The sequence below is a fragment of the Triticum aestivum genome, chromosome 1B (genome assembly GCF_018294505.1).
Source record: "Triticum aestivum cultivar Chinese Spring chromosome 1B, IWGSC CS RefSeq v2.1, whole genome shotgun sequence".
NCBI classification, from domain to species: Eukaryota; Viridiplantae; Streptophyta; class Magnoliopsida; order Poales; family Poaceae; genus Triticum; species Triticum aestivum.
In genome coordinates, this window is record NC_057795.1 from 133,499,464 (window position 1) to 133,518,132 (window position 18,669).

The following is an 18,669-nucleotide window of genomic DNA, read 5'->3' on the forward strand; positions in this document are numbered from 1 at the left end:
GATCCGCCGGTTTTGACACCGACATTGGTGCTTTCATTGAGAGTTCCTCTGTGCCGTCACCGATAGGAAGGATGCCTCTTCCCGTCTTCAAGGACGGTATCTTCACCAAAGGAGCCTTGGCCGCCAGCCAAACTATCCGGCTAGGTGGTTTTCTCATGACCGCATGTTCGGCCACCGCTTCGACGATGACCTCTCGGGTCATCAAAAACAATCTTCACGTCAACTCGGAATTCGCCGAGTAGCTGGATCCAACAGAGCTCTCGTCCGTAAACGAACTCTTGGATCGCATCGCCACCCTGGGAGTCGCTACAGACTACAATCCGATCGGGTTTAAAACCGATCTGAGAGAGATTAACTCTCCCCAGGTTACCCACCACGTCGCGGTGGTAGAGGAACATCACGGCGACTCTTCTCCTATATTGAAAACTAGTCATGTCCGGGCTTCCGAACCCTCCATGCCGGATTCCCGTGGAGGGACGGACTTCGATCAAGCGCTAAACCTAAAGTCAGGCATCGGACCGGACTCGTTGGACAACGTTCCCCTTTCCAAGCTTCCGAATTCGGAAACTTCTCGGCCCTTGAGCCTTGAGATGGGTAGGGTTCCAGACTCAATTCCACCCACCCAGCCAGACATATGCGATCTATATCTAATCCGGCAAGAGCCTGCTGAAACAGTACATCATTACTGGGCCATATTCCTCCTGGTTATGGACAGGATAAAGGACTGTCGAGAGGAAAACACAATCTCAATTTTTTGCAATAATTGCACGGACGAGGGAATCTTGAATGCCGTCAGCCGTCGTGAAATAACACGCTTCGCCGACCTGGCGTCCATAGTACGAAAGTACTGTGCGATGGAGAGTTTCCGGAAAACCGAAAATAATTTTTGGGACAATCCGGCCCCGAATACAACCCTAGTCCGCAACAAAAGGGTGCATTACACTCAGGCACCAGGTACCAAAACCAAAAAGCAAAACCCCATAAAGGGCACGGAACCGTACTGGAGGGATGGCTTAGCGGACCCTGCAAAATTCATAGTACAGAGGGCGCCACCCCAACACATAGCCTTCGAGCATGTTGGATATTACGGCAGGTGGCCAAAAGTGGCGAGGAGCTTCTAGCCCCGGAAAACCACTCCAACAATACCGGTACGGTATCAACAGTCTTCGAAACTTTCGCATCAAACAATATGCGGAAATGAACAATCCGCAGCCTCGCCGAAGTCTACCAAGTAGCAACAATAAATCCTTGGAGCGACACGGCCATCACCTTCAACGCCAGCGACGAACCTAAATTCCGAACAGCCCGAGCACCAGCGGCATTGGTCCTTTGTCCAATAGTTGACGGCTTTCGACTTACCAAGGTACTCATGGATGGCGGCAGCGGATTAAACCTCATCTACGAGGAAACTCTTGAAAAAATGGAAATAGACTGGAGCCGCATTGAGCGAAGCAGCACAACCTTCAGAGGAATAATCCCTAGCCGGGAAGCGCGCTGCACCGGAAAAATCACAGTTGATGTGGTGTTCGGCTCGCCGGACAATTACAGGTCCGAAGAAGTCACGTTCCAAGTGGCCCCATTCAGCAGCGGATATCATGCTATATTAGGACAAGAGGCATTCACAATTTTTCAAGCCATACCCCATTACGGGTACATGAAGCTCAAAATGCCTAGGCCCGGCGGAATAATCACTCTCGTTAGTGATCCGGACATAGCACTCCGCGCCGAAAACAAGACAGTCGCATTAGCCCTGGAGGCACTATCCGAAGCCCTAGCGGCAGAAGAACTCACCGCGCTGCGCTCTACGGTGAATAGGGACGATGTGATACTCGATAAGAGATCCAAGTCCACCTCCTTTAAACCAGCGGACGAAATAGTAAAATTCCAGGTCCATCCAACGGACCCGACAAAGACGGCCTCCATCGGGGCACAGTTGAACCCTGATGTAGATGCCGCACTGTGAGAATTCCTTCGGGAAAATTGGGACATTTTCGCCCGGCACCCTTCAGATATGCCGGGAATCCCACGCAGATTGGCAGAGCATAGCCTAAATATCCTAAAAGGGTTCAAGCTAGTCAAACAGGCTCTTCGACAATTTTCCGAACCCAAAAGACAGGCAATGGGAGAAGAACTAGCCAAACTATTGGAAGCCGGATTCATTAGAGACATCAAACACCCGGATTTGCTAGCAAACCTGGTAATGGTATCAAAGAAGGACAAATCCTGGCGCCTATGTGTCGATTTTAAAGACCTCAACAAGGCCTGCCCAAAGGATCCCTTCCCCCTCCCCCGCATCGACCAAATAATCGATGCTACCGCAGGGCACGATTCATTGTGCTTCCTGGACGCATACTCCGGCTACCATCAAATCAAGATGGCGGAAGCGGACCAAGCTGCAACTGCATTCATTACTCCATATGGACCATTCTGCTTCAACACGATGCCCTTCGGACTTAAAAACGCCGGTGCAACATATCAGCGCATGATTCAGACATGTCTGGCTACCCAGATCGGCAAAATAGTAGAGGCATACGTAGACGACGTAGTCATCAAAACCAAACACGTCGAAACTCTAGTAGACGATTTGAGGGTCACATTCGACAACCTCCGAGCATATGACATCAAGCTGAATCCGGAAAAATGCGTTTTCGGCGTACCAGCCGGAAAGCTCCTGGGCTTCATTTTCGGTGCGTCTGAGGAGGCGATAGAGGGGCAATGCCTTTTCTCCCAAACGGGAGATAAAGCGGCTTAGAGCCGCCACGCATCCAGTCAATTTTTGGATCTGTTTGAGGTCTTTTGGAATATCCTGCTGTGACAGAGCTCGGATCTTGGCCGGGTTTGCTTCAATTCCTCTACCGGATAACACTTCGAGTGGATGGATGCTGCCACTGCCGGACTCGAAGAAATAAAAGCCATATTGGCAACATATCCGGTCCTGGCTGCGCCTAACCTGGGCGAGCCAATGTTGTTATACATCGCGGCAACACATCAAGTTGTAAGCGCGGTACTCGTCGTAGAACGAGAGACAGAAGGGCATAAATTCCTTCTTCAAAAACCAGTGTACTACGTATCCACTGTTTTAACTCCCTGCAAGTCCCGTTACCCGCACTATCAAAAGATAGCGTATGCAGTGTTCATGGCATCCCGGAAGCTCCAACACTACTTTCAAGAGTGTTCGATAACAGTGGCCTCCGAAGTACCCCTAAATGACATTATAAACAGCCGCAACGCGACGGGCAGGATTGCAAAATGGGCCATTGAGCTCTTACCATTCGATATAACTTACAAACCCCGGCGAGCTATAAAGTCGCAAGTTTTGGCTGACTTTGTCGCTGAGTGGACTGAAGCCGAACTCCCTAAAGAGTACGGTGCATACTCCAATTGGATTATGCACTTCGACGGCTCCAAAATGTTGGCCGGATTGGGGGCTGGCGTCGTATTGACGTCCCCAACCGAGGACACAGTCCAATACGTACTTCAGATAATGTACACGGACTCCAACAACGCAGCCGAGTATGAGGCCCTCTTACATGGCCTCCGGATGGCAATCTCCATGGGCATTCAATGCCTAGAGGTGCGCTGGGACTCAAACCTCGCAATATCCCAAGTAAATGGAGACTTTGGCGCCAAGGATCCGAAAATGGCAGCCTATCGTAACGTTGTCCTTAAAATGTCAGCTCGGTTCGAAGGACTTGAATTCCACCTCATAACCAGGGATAATAACCAAGCGGCCGACGCATTGGCACGCATCGGCGCAAAACGTGACGCTGTCCCTCCAAACATCTTCCTGGAACGGCTGTTTAAGCCATCCGTATATGGGAAGAGGAGTTCGGAAATAACAAACCGGATGCAGCCGCACCAACCGACATAGAGTAGTCTGACATAATCGGTGATTCAGCCGATGAAATAACACCTTCAGCTCACGACATAATGGCAGTAATCGCCCCGTGGACAGAGCCATTCCTAGCCTACTTGCTTAGGCAGGAACTTCCCGAAGACCAAAATGAGGCCCGCTGCATATTTCGGCGATCCAAAGCCTACAAGGTCCATGAGGGAGAACTCTATAAGAAAAGCACAACCGGAGTCCTTCAAAGGTATATCTCTGAAGAGGAAGGGCGAAACCTTCTGGCTGAAATTCATGCCGGACTAGGCGGACACCACACCGCAGCCCGGGCCCTTGTAGGAAAGGCATTCCATACAGGATTTTATTGGCCGACGGCCCGGGCAGATGCTCAGGACTTAGTCCAAAGATGCGTCGGTTGTCAGCTCTTTGCTAATCAGAGCCATATGCCACCCACCGCCCTCAAAACTATACCCATTACCTGGCCGTTCGCGGTCTGGGGGCTTGACATGGTTGGACCCCTTAAAGGGGGAACCCACAAGCAAAGGTACCTATTGGTTATGGTGGATAAATTCACCAAATGGATAGAGGCCAAGCCAGTTAAAACGGCAGAGTCCGGACCAGTGATAGACTTCATATCCGGGGTAGTACACCGTTATGGTGTCCCCCACAGCATCATCACCGATAATGGCACGAACTTCACGGCCGACGAGGTTAAATCATGGTGCAAAAATATGGGCATTAAGCTCGATTACGCTTCAATCTATCATCCTCAAACCAACGGTCAAGTGGAACGAGCAAATGGTCTAATAATGAGCGGCATCAAACCCAGACTAGTGCGGTCCCTTACGAAATCTGACACGCACTGGGTAGAGGAGCTCGACTCCGTACTATGGGGGCTGTGGACAACGCCCAACCGTACTACCAGATTCACACCATTTTTTATGGTATACGGCGCAGAAGCAGTTCTGCCCTGCGACATCATTCATGAATCACCTCGAGTGCGCATGTACGAAGAAAGAGAAGTCGAGCTGGATCGGCAGGACAGCTTGGACACATTGGAGGAAGAACGCGACGTCGCCAAGGCTCGTTCCGATTTCTATCAGCAGCAGGCTCGAAGATATCAAAGCAGAGAAGTACGAGCCAAGACTTACAACGTTGGCGAACTAGTTCTACACCTGCCGGACAAGAAAAAGTACAAGCTCAAGCCCAAATGGGAAGGCCCCTTCATCATCGATCAAGTCTTGACCGGCGGAGCGTACCGTCTACGAAATGCGTCGGACAACCGACTTGAGCCGAACCCATGGAATGCAGCCCGCCTCCGAAGATTCTATGCCTAGCGCCGGACTAAGAGTTCGTCCCTTTCTCCCGTCCAAATTTTTACACTCTAGCTGTCTTTTGTTTATCTTTTTTCTCTCACCCCTATTCATCAAAGCCTTAAAAGGCTTACTTGCGCATCGTTCGCACGCAATTGATGTGCTATCCACACTCGTTATACCTGGGGGCTTCCTCACCAGAAGCTTAATTATAAGGGCTTCATGCCCAGCACGCGTGTCAAACTTCCACGTGTACCTTTTATTCACCAATATATGCATCGATATGACTTAAGTTTTGGCCAAGCTGGGTTGCCTGGCTCCTGTGCTTACCCCTACGTTCCCGATTGTTCGGCTAGGAGGTAAAGGGAGCACCTCTGCGATTGTTACTGCCGGGTTAGCCGGATGTGTACCTCAGACTGGGTGAATCCGAAAGCTAGCATTCTTAAGGGAATATTCGGTCGGTGATTTGAAAGATGATTTTTTACCAATTTATTTGTCTGCCCCCAGATGTTATCCAGCTCTTTTCGCAGTCTGGACATGCACTTTAGGGCATGCCTCCCAGGGAAAGGAACCCTTAACGGAACTATTCTCCCTGGAAGATGTTTCTTACTAACCATGTAATATAACACAACTAGTTGGGCACTTGTCTGATAAAGCACTAATGACCCCTACGCCTGGTCTCCATGCATGCCCGGTTGTTTCTTAACCGAGAAGGTATTCAGACACACTCCGGACTCTAGGGTCCCGAGGTTGAAGCGAAAAGGTCGGCAAAGACAAACGATCTACAATCCGGCTAGAAGGCATTTTACATGTCATTTTAAAATACATTGTCAAATCGACTGACTGTATTCCTCCTCAATCCCGTCTAATAGGTTGTCTAATTTACAGTCCCGTTGGGAAAATTTAGTGGCCAACTCTACTTGGCCGTATACTAAACTCACAGGGATCTCCTTCCCATCGGGCCCCATAGGTCCGACCTCGGCCATGTGGTTGGGATCCGCCTTCTTGTACCGCGTCTTCACCATGGCCCATGCCTCCCTGGCACCTTGGCGGCAGGCCAAAATCTTCCATAAACGGAAGCGCTGCCGCACTCCCTGAAGCTTCTCCACAAGCTCCCCAAGGCCCTCGGGTAGGGAGAGGGCTGGCTATAAAGCCTGGACGATGCCGCTCATTGCCTGCTGAACTCGTTCGAGCAGTTGCAATAGCTCGGGAAGTTGATCACCCGTTGATACGGGCATCTCCTCCGCAGGGCGACGTGTGAGTATACCTACAGACATATTTTGTCAATTGACTTCCTCGCCGAACTCTTCTTTTCAAAGGAGTTCGCTCAAGCACTTACTATAGATGTCGCAACGAAGCCGCTGATTCTCCTTAACGGAGCCAGACAGCTCGGCCCGAACAACTTTCAGCTCTTCTCCAAGCTGGACGTGGGCATCCTGGAGCCTGTTCCTTTCCTGCTGCACCTTATTCAGCACCCTCCTGCCGGCCTTCAGCTGGCGCAGTAGTTCTTGCCTGTCCGGATCTTGTCCGGCAGCACCTGCAACGTCATTATTAGACTTGCGTGCATGCCGCACACCACTTATCTTTTTAAATAATGTGTTACCAGGATGGGTCCCTGTGTTTCCTCCTGCGGCAGCAAGTGCAGCCTCAAGTTGGGCTTACACTCTTGCAGCTCCTGAGACAGCTGGGTATTCTTCTTTGTAAGATCCTGCAGTTCAAATGATCCTTAAATCAGTTAATATAACTACTTTAAGTCTCGGGGGCTACTGGCATATACAACTATTAAAATCTCTTACCTGTATGTCTTTTACATACTGCTCCGTGGCTCTGGTCAAACCATCTTGAGCAGCACGGAGGTGCGCGTCCCCCGCGTTAAAGGCATTCAACGCCTCAGGGGAGAAGCACGCGTCATGAAAAACTGTCCGGCGGCGCCTGTGGTTCATGGAGCTCTCCACCTCAGACTTGGTGGCGGTCAGTCTGTCGGCATCCTCCGTTGGAGGAGTATCCGGCTCGCGCCTTGCGCTCGCCTCCCCCTCCAGACCAGGTGTTGGAGCTTGGCTGGTAGAGGCTGGGTTGGCAACCTCTACGCCCGCAGTCCGGCGGGCGCTTTTTCTCCTACAAAAGTCATGAGCACTCAAATGCTTCCTAGGAACGTTGCTCTAAATAACGAATCGTGAGCTATACCTTTGCGGCGACGTTTCAATCCGCGCCGCGCTCCTCTTCCGCCTACTGGGCCGGGCTAACCCTTGTTGGTCAGCCGCCGCGGGCTCGGCTTCCCGCCTTGAAGGCGCCTCCTGCAAAACACCATCATATACGGGGGTCAGAAATGAGCAAGGAAGAAATAATGGTGTCAGGACTTCAGTCACAATCACCTGGGAAGCCGGATATAGGCCGGGGTAGTCAGCCGTAATGGCGACTAAAGCGTTGCCCATGCTGAGTTGGTGGAACACCCCGTCAACTAGCTCCACCTTAATGCCCGGGTCCTCTTCGGAGGCCTGATCCTAGGATCTCTCTGTATCCTCGGGTTGCGGAGCTGGACTAAGCATGCCCTCCACAACCAGACGCAGCTCCTGCGTCGAAAGCATAATATAAGAATCTTAAACTTTGAAAGCATGGGTCGGGCACTCAAAGTGTTCGCTTACCCAACGCCGAGGGTTATTCATGGAGAACCCATTCAACGGGCTCGTCTGGAGGAAATCCTCCTTCTCCCCCTTGAACAGGCCGGACAGGATCTTCGTCAGGTCTTCGGCCGATCCCGGCCCCTTGCGGCCATGACGGGAGGCATCGTCCTCCCTATTTAAATCCCACATAGGGTGGCCCCTGTATTGCAGCGGCTGCACCCCTCGCATAATGCACGTTGCCATGACTCCAATCATGGTCAACCCGGAATGGGCCAGTAACCTTATCCGGCCCATCAAATAATGGACGCTCTTGTCTTCCTCCAGCTGGGGGCTCCATGGGCGCCAACTAATGCGTTTCTTCAGAGGAGCATTACTGAACTCCGGGAGGCCGATCCGAACAGGGTCCGGCAGCGGAGCGTCTTCTACGTAAAACCATTCTGAAGGCCAGTCTTCGGACGCCTTCTTAGGGGGTCCGGATAGATATCCGGTCCCGGCAATGCGCCATATTTCGGCACCGCCCACTTGATGTATGGACCCCTCGTGAGAGCGTGGTACAAGGCAGAACAACCTCTTCCACATCGCAAAATGGGGCTCGACGCCAAGAAATAGCTCGCAAAGAGCTACGTAACCCACGATATGCAGGATGGAGGCGGGCGTGAGGTGATGGAGCGGGAGTCCGTAGAACTCCAGGAGCCTGCGAAGGAACGGATGTATAGGAAATCTGAGCCCCCTTATCAGATAGGGGACGAAGCATACCCGCTCCCCTTTGTTGGGATTTGGGGTAGCCTCCGCTTGCTTCCCACCTTTGTAGGTGGCCAGCCCGGCTCGAACCGGAACCATGAAGGCCGGAGGGAGATATCCCTCCGCTTGGAGCGTCACCAGCTCGTTGTGCGGGACAGAACATCTCCTCCAATCTCCTGGCAGAGGGCTGGGAGCGCGAGAAGAGGAGCCACGTCGACGGTCCATGATGGAATGGATTTTTGGTCAGAAGCACTCCGATGAGTACTCGCGGAAGGAAGATGGTGTGATTTGGATCTGGATTCTTGCCTCTCTTATAGGCAGGTTATTTGCGCAGCTAGGGGGTAAAGATACCCTAGCTTTTCGCATTCGTGCGACGCGTGGAAGAAGGCCATTATTGGGCGTGGAAGCCAAGAAGCGCGACATTGATAAGGAAGCCGGACACTATTCGGCAGGTACATGGAACTTGAAGGAGAACCCGCCTTGCAACGCCGAAGACTACATACGTGCTGGACTTATCGTCATTGAAGCCTGGTTCAGGGGCTACTAAGGGTGTCCTGGACTAGGGGGTGTCCGGACAGCCGGACTATCATCGTCGGCCGGACTCCAAGGCTATGAAGATACAAGATTGAAGACTTCGTCCCGTGTCCGGATGGGACTTTCCTTGGCGTGGAAGGCAATCTTGGCGATACGGATATGTAGATCTCCTACCACTGTAACCGACTCTGTGTAACCCTAGCCCTCTCCGGTGTCTATATAAACCAGAGGGTTTTAGTCCATAGGACGAACAACCATTACAACAATCATACCATAGGCTAGCTTCTAGGGTTTAGCCTCCTTGATCTCGTGGTAGATCCACTCTTGTACTACCCATATCATCAATATCAATCAAGCAGGAGTAGGGTTTTACCTCCATCGAGAGGGCCCGAACCTGGGTAAAAACATCGTGTCCCTTGTCTCCTGTTACCATCCGCCTAGACGCACAGTTCGGGACCCCCTACCTGAGATCCGCCGGTTTTGACACCGACAATCACCTTGTGCAATTCCATTGTATTATAAAAATAATGTGCCAAGGTTTTCCTTTAGGATCTTTACAATGCTTGTTGGTTTGTACGGTGCAGGACAGAAACTTTGGCTGTAGTGTGTGATTTTATATTTTTTACTGGAACGACAAACGGTTCTGATTCTTTTTGCGCTGTCTTTCTGTAAAAATTGTTTATTTTTCCTAATTTTCATAGAATTTTTGGGTTAACATAAGTATGGTGAATGTTCAGATTGCTACAGACTGTTCTGTTTTTTTGACAGATTCTGGTTTTGATGCATAGTTTACGTGTTTTGGTTCAATTTCTATCAGTGTATTAAGCCATGGAAAAGCTATATGACAGTATACACAATGCAAAAACAAAATATGAATTGGTTTGCAACAGTACTTAGAGTAGTGATTTGCTTTATTATACTAACGGATCTTACCGAGTTTTCTGTTGAAGTTTTGTGTGGATGAAGTGTTTGATCGAGGAGGTCTCAATATGAGGAAAAGGAGGAGAGGCAAAGGCTCAAGCTTGGGGATGCCCAAGGCATCCTAAATAAATATTCAAGGACACTCAAGCGTCTAAGCTAGGGGATGCCCCGGAAGGCATCCCCTCTTTCTTCAACAAGTATCGGTATGTTTTTGTATTCGTTTCGTTCATGCGATATGTGCAAGTTTTGGAGCGTCTTTTGCATTTAGTTTTCAATTTTCCTTTTTTTTGCACCATGATGGTATGAGATAGTCCTTGGTGAAAATTTATATAATGTTCATTGGACTTCACTTATATCTTTTGAGTATGGCTTTATAGAATGCTTCATGTGCTTCACTAATATCTTTTGAAATTTGGATTGCCTGTTTCTCTTCACATAGAAAAACCGCCATTTGTAGAATGCTCTTTTGCTTCACTTATATTTGTTAGAGCATGGGCATATCTTTTGTAGAGAGAATTGAACTCTCTTGCTTCATTCATATCTATTTAGAGAGATGACAGGAATTGGTCATTCACATGGTTAGTCATAAAATCCTACATAAACTTGTAGATCGCTGAATATGATATGTTTGATTCCTTGCAATAGTTTTGCGATATAAAGATGGTGGTATTAGAGCCATTCTAGTGGGTAGTTTTGGATTGTAGAAATACTTGTGTTGAGGTTTGTGATTCCTGTAGCATGCACGTATGGTGAACCGTTGTGTAACGAAGTTGGAGCATGACGTATTTATTAATTGTCTTCCTGATGAGTGGCGTTCGGGGACGAGCGATGGTCTTTTCCTACCAATCTATCTCCCTAGGAGCATGCGTGTAGTACTTTGTTTCGATGGCTAATAGATTTTTGCAATAAGTATGTGATTTCTTTATGACTAATGTTGAGTCATGGATTATACGCACTCTCACCCTTCCATCATTGCTAGCCTCTTCTGTATCGTGTATTGCCCTTTCTCACCTCGAGAGTTGGTGCAAACTTCACTAGTGCATTCGAACCACGTGATACGATACGCTGTATCACACATAAGCCTCCTTATATCTTCCTCAAAACAGCCAGCATACCTACCTATCATGGCATTTCCATAGCCATTCCGAGATATATTGTCGTGCAACTTCCATCATCATCATATACATGACTTGAGCATTCATTATCATATTGCTTTGCATGATCGTAAGATAGCTAGCATGATGTTTTCATGGCTTGTCCATTTTTTGATATCATTGCTATGCTAGATCATTGCACATCCCGGTACACCGCCGGAGGCACTCATATAGTCATAACTTTGTTTTAGTATCGAGTTGTAATACTGAGTTGTAAGTAAATAAAGTCTGATGATCATCATTATAGAGCATTGCCCCATAAAAAAAAGAAAAAAAGAGAGGCCAAAGAAGCCTAAATAAAAAAGGGGGTCAAACAAGCCCGCCCAAAAGAAAGAAAGAAAAAAAAAAGAAAAAAAAGGAAAAGGGGCAATGTTACTATCCTTTTACCACACTTGTGCTTCAAAGTAGCACCATGTTCTTCACATAGAGAGTTTCTTATGTTGTCACTTTCATATACTAGTGGGAATATTCATTATAGAACTTGGCTTGTATATTCCAACGATGGGGCTTCGTCAAATGCCCTAGGTCTTCATGAGCAAGCAAGTTGGATGCACACTCACTTAGTTTCAGTTTGAGCTTTCACACACTTATAGCTCTTAGTGCATCTGTTGCATGGCAATCCCTACTACTCACATTGACATCAATTGATGGGCATCTCCATAGCCCGTTGATTAGCCGCGTGGATGTGAGACTTTCTCCCTTTTTTGTCTTCTCCACACAACCTCCACCATCATACTCTGTTCCACCCATAGTACTATATCCATGGCTCACGCAATATATAAGCCCAGCTGTAATTGATAACTAAAATCTACAACAACTCAAAGTGGCAGTAGCTAAAACACAATCTCAGAAAAAGCATATAATTGATGTGACATAACAAACTAGACAACCAAGAAATTGATGTGACCTAGTTAGTTTCCAGCAATATCCAACGACAAATTGATGTCACATATATGTATCTATCATGCAACAACAAATACAGGACATTTAAAACAGAAATGCACAGGTGTGGCCGATGAGCAGGTAATAGTCCTAATTCTGGTCATGTTATCATATCAGGTATTTCATAAGGACATCTAGGGATATATATAAAAGATCCTCAAATAATCAGCAGACGCCACAATTAGCTCATTCTGGTCATCAGCAAACACATCCCCTGCATATGTAGACACACACCTAGACAAACTAAGCATTAACTTGTGAGGATCAGAGCAACCTACCTACTACAGTAACTTACAACGATGAGCAAGTGAGTGGGTGACAAATAGTTATCACAACAAATGAAGGAGGATGTGTAGGATATATAATCCGCGAGCTAGGAAAGAAAGCAAGTATGCTTATTACATAGTAGTGGTTGAAAAAAATCCATTCATGGCATAATTTCATCGACCTGGGAGTTTCGCCAGTTGCTTTCTCATGTCGTAGGAGATCTTGGCCTTCTCCTTCCTCTTTTCCTCCAGCTGCTGAATACCAGGCCAGAGAGTGATGAGAAACGGTATGCACAAACATCATCTTATAATGAACAAAAACTGGCAACATCGGATGTACTGTACTGATAACATTAGACTAGAAATAAGAGCCTCAGAGATCTTGTTGGTTAAGATCATCAAGTGGGATAAACCCATTAAGAGTAGCAAATATTTTGATAACATCACAGGCTCAAAGGAAAATAAACACCAGCAAACTATTGAATGAATTAAAACCCAAAACAGAGCAAAATCTCTTACAGAGAAGAAAATGGCATGGTCTGTAAGAAGTAGCTGGTTGTGATAATCATGAAGTATCAGTGGGAATCCGAACGATTTTCTTCATCATGCAGAAGCATGCAAAAGACCCAATATAACACAAAGAGCAACAAGGTTGCGACCAACACAATGAGTGCAGATGTAATACAGGAGATGCCATCATCCATCAGAAGTAGCTGGTTACACTAATCATGAAATATCAGTGGGAATCCGAACAATTTTCTTCATCACCCAGAAACATGCAGTTCAACCCAACAGAACACAATGAGCAATAAGGTTCATAACCAATGAAGGAATGCATGTACAGTCATTCTACCAAGTTTGACTGGCAGGACACAGCATAGGACAGGCTACTCCGTAATTGAAATACTGAACTGGGTTGTTAGAGCTAACTGTAATGAGACTAGTAGAACGACAAACAAGATGAAAATATAAATACAAGGCCAACTGAAACTGGGTTTAGTACGCAGGTACAGTTTAAAAGCAAATCAGATCAACTATAAAATCATTCAGAGCTTTGACTGGGCGTTTGTTCTTTTAGCATTTTTTTTGCTATAATCCAAGGTTATGGACATGCTTTATTGGTACGAGGAAAGCAGGATCGATGTATATCAAAACTTGCCGTACTTTATGTATCAAGGAATGAAATTATGTGGTCTGGAAGCATTTTTTGAAATGTGCAGTGTTCAGGATTCAACTGGCTTCCAGAATTATAGAACTGAGGCTGTGGGTGGAACTAGGATAAATTAATAAGATTTAACAGTTGCTTTCAGATTCTACTTACTCTCTACTGAATAACTTGAAATTATTACTCCAATAAGTAACAACTCCCTAAGTCCATCTAGAAGTTGGACATTAACTCTCAGTTATACTGTTTCAGTCATAGCTTACATTTAGCTACTTTCAGAAATCAAATCATCATCCAAACGCAAACTGTGTGGCACAGATTTCATCGAAGACACACACGCATCAATGGATCAAAATTCCCCCCTTTTTGCAGACAGTGGGCGTGTGGGTTGATCCCAGTTTCCAGCTCGACCTGGACAAACAGAGGAGATGGATAAGTTTGTTAGGACAAGGAAAAGAGGGGTTAATTGATCCTAACAGAAACTTACCGTTAATCTGAAGTCAATTCATATCCAACAACGGAATCAGAGCTGATCTGATCATGTTAGAGTCGTAATTAATTTCGATTGTGAGATCATGTTAAGTCTTAGGCTGCGTAATTAGCATGTTAATGATCAGGTTAAGTTTTACTTGTAGTATTTGCTACGGAACAGTAGAGATAAACATGTTTAAGAAATTAATTTGATTATTGTAATACTAATAATGTTTACTTGCTCATGGTGATGTCTTATAGCTAATGAAGTGTTGATGTTTTAGAAGTGTTCTGGTACATTAGCAATCAGGAGGAAGTGATTCAGCATCGCAATTCAAAGAAACATCCCCGCAAACCCTAATCCTAATTTTGGGAACAATATTCCCAGTCGGGGAAGAAATCCCCAAAATCGATTTTGTGTAGTGCACTGCAGTGGAAGTAAAATATAAGAAGAGGTTCATCAGTACTACCTCAGCTGACGACGCTGCGCCGCCGCCTCTCCCTCGCACCCCTGGCCCTGGGCCATCGCTGTTCTCCAATGAAGTGGACGTGAGGCACTGAGCGCGATATGGGACAGCTTCCTGGTCGCCTGCGCCAGCACCTAGAGCCAACGACCAGAACCATCGATCAGCGCATCACCGCAGAAGACGGACACGATGGACAAACCGTGAACTAGCAGGCGAGGAGGTTGGTTACCTTGGGGTCGATGCAGCGGAGGGAGGCAATGATGGCGAGCACGCGGAGGGGGTCGATGGAGAGCAGCAGGAGGCGAGGCTGTGCATGCGCATGCAGTAGAGGGGCTCGCCGGTGGCTTGGATCGGTTTTGGTGGAGAAGGAAGCGAGGGGCTGGCGGATGCGGTGGATGCGTCGCGAGAGGAAGGAGTGGTCGGGTGGTGGAGAGGAGGAAGGGCACGATGGAGAGGACCTCCGCCGGGATGGTGAGGAAGGGCACGATGAAGAGTCTTGCCGGGGTTCGTGTGCTGCTGCTGCTGCTGGGCAGGGGATCCGGGGGAGATGAGGACGACGAGGAGCCGCGGGGCTGCGGCAGGGATGCGGCGAAGTTGTTGAGGTCTAGGTCTGCGATGAAGGAGAGGTAGGGCATGGCCGTGTGGGTGGAGAGGCAGTGGGCGAGGTGCGGGCGCTGGAACCCTAGGATGACGACGGCCTGGGTCGGTGGATGGATCCCAGAGCGGAGCGGAGCGGAGGTCGGGGCGGTGGGTGAGGAGGAAGGGGGCGGTGGGCAGGCAGAGGAGTGGATTGAGAGGGGGGCCGTGGCGGCGAGGAGATGGGGGGATCCAGAAGGCGAGTGGTGTGCGGCGGCGGTGGATCCAGAAGGTAGAGAGGGAGAGAAGGTGGAGAAGGTTGCGGTGGGGAAGTGGGGGCGCGGGGTTGTGTTAGGGCTAGGTGGGGGGGGCGAGGGCTACCGTTGGATCCACGAGCATCCAACGGTGCTTGACGCAATATCTGTGTGAGATGGCTATGGCCCAGTCAGAACGCGGTACGCATGTATAACGTTATGACCATTTAGTATTGGACGTTATGACCATTCAAAATTGGTCGTGGTCAAATAAAAATAAAGTGTAAAATCATGTCAGCATTTTAATTTTTATGTTTGGAGTGTCCAAAATGATTTTTTTTGTGAAGAAGCTATCAAATATTTGCACCAGGTGCATCTTGGAATTCCAAACAATGTTGTCTAAGATAGTTTTCATTTTCTTCGCACGGAAAATTCATTTTTTATTTTTCAAGTGCCCGAAATGAGGTTTTTTTTGTGAAGAACCTAGCAAATAATTATTGCAAAATTGGACCAAATCATTTTTCTAAAATACTAGGCCATATTAAATGCACAATTGACCAAATGGTTGGGTGTAAAAAGTTTTGATCCACCTCTGGTGAAAAAGACAAATTTCCGCCGATTAAGCTAGAAGCGGGTCAAATTTGAGCTGCAGCTACCTCATAGTTTGCTCTTTATTTTTTCAAAAAATCATTTCTAGGTACATAAGTATCTATTTAATCAGAGAAACACCAAAAAAATTATAAGATTCAACCACTAGCTAGGAACGGTCATTCCCGTCGTTTTAACCGCATTTTGAAATGGGCATAAAAAATTCAAAAAAAATTAAAAAATTGGAAAACCTTCGCATTGTGTCATTATATATGACCAAGTTTCCAGGAAAAATAATAAACTTGTAATACGGATTTTTTTAAAAAAGTGTTCTTAGAAATGAGCTATCATGCGTGAAGATTCATGGCTTTCAAGCCAAATGATCAATCTTATGGCCACATTCATGGCATAGTTTGTTAAAATGATCTCATATTATGCACAAGGGTGCATCTTGGAATTCCAAACAATGTTGATTTGGGGAGTTTTCACTTTCATTGCACAAAAGAGCCATTTTCCATTTTTCAGGTGCCCCAAGTGAGGTTTTTTTGTGAAGGACCTACCAAATAATTCTTGCAAAATTGGACCAAATCATTTTTCTACAATACTAGGCCATATTTAATGCACAATTGACCAAATGGTTGGGTCTTAAAAGTTTTGATCCACCTCTGGTGAAAAAGACAAATTCCCGCCGATTCAGCTAGAAGCGGGTCAAATTTGAACTGCAGCTGCCTCATAGTTTGCTCTTTATTTTTTCAAAAAATCATTTCTAGGTGAATAAGTATCTATTTAATCATAGAAACATCAAAAGTTTTCCAAGATTCAACCACTAGCTAGGAACGGTCAAGCCCGTCGTTTTGAACGCATATTGAAACAGGCATAAAAAATTAAAAAAATATCAAAAAATTGGAAAACCTTCGCATTGTGTCATTATATGTGACCAAGTTTCCAGGGAAAATAATAAACTTGTAATACGGAAATTATTTTAAAAAAGTGTTCTCAAAAATGAGCTGTCATGCGTGAAGATTCATGGCTTTCAAGCCAAATGATCAATCTTATGGCCACATTCACAGCATAGTTTGTTAAAATGATCTCATATTGTGCACAAGGGTGCATCTTGGAATTCCAAAGAATGTTGATTTGGGGAGTTTTCACTTTCATTGCACAAAAGAGCCATTTTCCATTTTTTGAGTGCCTCAAGTGAGATTTTTTTGTGAAGGACCTACCAAATAATTCTTGAAAAATTGGACCAAATCATTTTTCTAAAATACTAGGCCATATTTAATGAACAATTGAACAAATGGTTGTGTGTAAATTTTTTTGATCCACCTCTGGTGAAAAAGACAAATTCCCGCCGATTCAGCTGGAAGCGGGTCAAATTTGAACTCCAGCTGCCTCATAGTTTGCTCTTTATTTTTTCCAAAAAATCATTTCTAGGTACATAAGTATCTATTTAATAAGAGAAACATCAAAAGTTTTCCAAGATTCAACCACTAGCTATGAACGGTCAAGCCCGCCGTTTTGACCGCATTTTGAAACGGGCACAAAAAATTCAAAAAAAATCAAAAAATTGGAAAACCTTCGCATTGTGTCATTATATGTGACCAAGTTTCTAGTAAAAATAATAAACTTGTAATATGGAAATTATTTTAAAAAAGTGTTCTAAAAAATGAGCTATCATGCGTGAAGATTCATGGCTTTCAAGCCAAATGATCAATCTTATGGCCACATTCATGGCATAGTTTGTTCAAATAATATCATATTGTGCACATGGGTGCATCTTGGAATGGCAAACAATGTTGCCTAAGGAAATTTTCATTTTCTTTGCATGGAAAATTCATTTTCCATTTTCTGAGTGCCTAAAATGAGTTTTTTTTGTGAAGGACCTACCATATATTTGTTGCAAAATTAGCCGTAATCAATTTTGTAAAATACTAGGCCATATATAATGCACAATTGACAAAATGGTTGGGTGTCAAAAGTTTTGATCCACCTCTGGTGAAAAAGACAAATTCCCACCGATTCAGTAGGAAGCGGGTCAAATTTGAACTGCAGCTGCCTCATAGTTTGGTATTTATTTTTTCCAAAAATCATTTCTAGTTACATAAGTACCTATTTAATCATAAATACATGGTTTGGTGGCAATTCGTCGATGTTTGGACGGTGGCCGAGGGCTCCAACTCTAGAGCGCGTAAACTAGCATGCCCGCCGCGTGGTCACCGCGTGACCGTGGCGTTGCCATGTGTTCTGGGTGGCCTAGGCATGTCTAGTGGGTTGGGCACTCCCCTGGTAGGTGCTAGGAATAAAATCACAATATAAGATTCTCACGAGGAGACCGATCGATGCTCAAACATGAATAAGCAGCCAAGTGTTTGATTAGCGGTACGGGTAATGCACGTGGCTAATGTGCGTGTGCTTTGGCTGAGGATGATTAGTTACTAAGAAGACCGTCTTCACAAATTTTCAGCTCAAAAGGAGGACCCTAGGTGGTACTTGCTTTGTAAAGTACCACACTAGACATAAATACGAATGTTGAAGCTGGGCTCAAAATATTGAATGGATTGATCTAGCATTTGGTGGAGGATGGTTATTTGGTCATAGGAAATCACTATAGAAAATGGATACCATTTGGACATGCCAAAGTGGTACTTCCTTCACAAAGTGCTGCTCTGAACAGAATAGGAAAATGAATATTGTTGAGTTATTTTTGAACTAGGAAAGGAATATTTTTGACATATTTGATGAAGATATGATCTAAACAATTTATGAGAATTTTTTGGGAATTTTTGGAATAACAGAAATATAGGTTGCTTCA

General features: G+C 46.1%; 1 non-coding gene and 2 pseudogenes across 1 annotated transcript; all 3 read right to left on the reverse strand.

Annotated features, from left to right (window-relative positions):
* Nucleotides 1-12,705: 12,705 nt before the first annotated feature.
* Nucleotides 12,706-12,788, reverse strand: LOC123150822 (small nucleolar RNA SNORD24). Its single transcript, XR_006475366.1, has one exon. It is a non-coding gene; the product is annotated as a small nucleolar RNA SNORD24 (small nucleolar RNA).
* An 85-nt stretch (nucleotides 12,789-12,873) lies between these two features.
* Nucleotides 12,874-12,949, reverse strand: LOC123151189 (uncharacterized; annotated as a pseudogene).
* Nucleotides 12,950-13,034: 85 nt separating this feature from the next.
* Nucleotides 13,035-13,110, reverse strand: LOC123151196 (uncharacterized; annotated as a pseudogene).
* Between the last annotated feature and the right edge of the window lie 5,559 nt (nucleotides 13,111-18,669).